The sequence below is a fragment of the Belonocnema kinseyi genome, chromosome 4 (genome assembly GCF_010883055.1).
Source record: "Belonocnema kinseyi isolate 2016_QV_RU_SX_M_011 chromosome 4, B_treatae_v1, whole genome shotgun sequence".
Taxonomy (NCBI): Eukaryota; Metazoa; Arthropoda; class Insecta; order Hymenoptera; family Cynipidae; genus Belonocnema; species Belonocnema kinseyi.
In genome coordinates this window covers 124,123,227-124,124,465 of record NC_046660.1, presented here as the reverse complement: position 1 = coordinate 124,124,465, position 1,239 = coordinate 124,123,227, and positions in this window count along the sequence as shown.

Genomic DNA, 1,239 nt, shown 5'->3' with positions numbered 1-1,239 from the left:
CGGAAGACCAAATCTGTCGGATGAGACGTTTGTATCTGCTTCGGAGAGTATCCTTTATAGATGTCACATCCTGAATGCGCCTCTGTGGCACGCCCAGGTATGCATAAGTCTCTCCAGCGTAAAGGTGTCGTATGGAGCTTCTATCAACGAGCTCAGGATCTTCAGGGATTCCATTAAGTTTTCCTCGCTTCAAATAAACCTTGGCGCATTTGTCTAACCCAAATTCCATTCCAATTTCCTTAGTATATCGTTCGACAATCCCCAGAGCTAGATGCAGTTGCTCTTTGTTTTTAACATAGATCTTAAGATCGTCCCTGTAAAATACTTGAGTGATCTTGTACTTTCGATCTACAGGTTTGCCGCAAAGTACCCGTCGGAATGGCGAAGTCCTAGAGATAGTGGCAATAATGTAAGGCAAAAGAGGAGTGGGCTCATGGTGTCACCCTGAAAGACACCTCTCTGAAAGGTGACCTTGTTAGTTGTCACACGATTTTTTCCAGATGAGATAGTAAATCTGGTTTTCCAAAGCGACATCAATCTCTCTATGCATCCAACTATTTGCGGATGAACCTTTGAGATTTCCAAAAGACATATGATAAGTCTATGGGATGTCGAATCGAAAGCTTTCCGATAATCAATCCAGGCGATCGATAGGTCACGTTGGTAGAATGCAGCATCTTTGCAGACACATCCATCGATGAGCAGGTTCTCCCGACATCCGGCTACGCCTTTCTTTGAGCCTCGTTGTTCATACATGTCTTGCCACACAGGTTCAATTGCCCGAACAATCCTATGATTTAGGACAGCTGTGAATATCTTATAAAGCGTGTTCAGACAAGTTATTGGCCTGTAATTCTTCGGGTCAGTTAAGTTGCCTATCTTCGGCAGAATTATTGTGCGCCCTTCCACCAACCACTCTGGAGTCGGCTCTTCCGACTTCAAATATGAGGTGAAAATACGGGCCAAATGCTGATGGGTTGAAGAAAACTTCTTCCACCAGAAGGTTTTGATACAATCTGTTCCCGGTGCGGTATAGTTCTTCATCTCTCCTAATACTTCTTTCACCTCCTCTTTACTGATGGGTGGGCATTCTTTATCAGGTGATATGAGGGCAACACATAACTCCTTGAAGCTCTTTATATTTTCTGAGTCTTCGTCCAGTTTATGCTGAACTTCGTAGACTTCTCTCCAAAATACTTCGACCTCCTCTGGTTCGGGTGGGTGTTCGACAGTAACTGG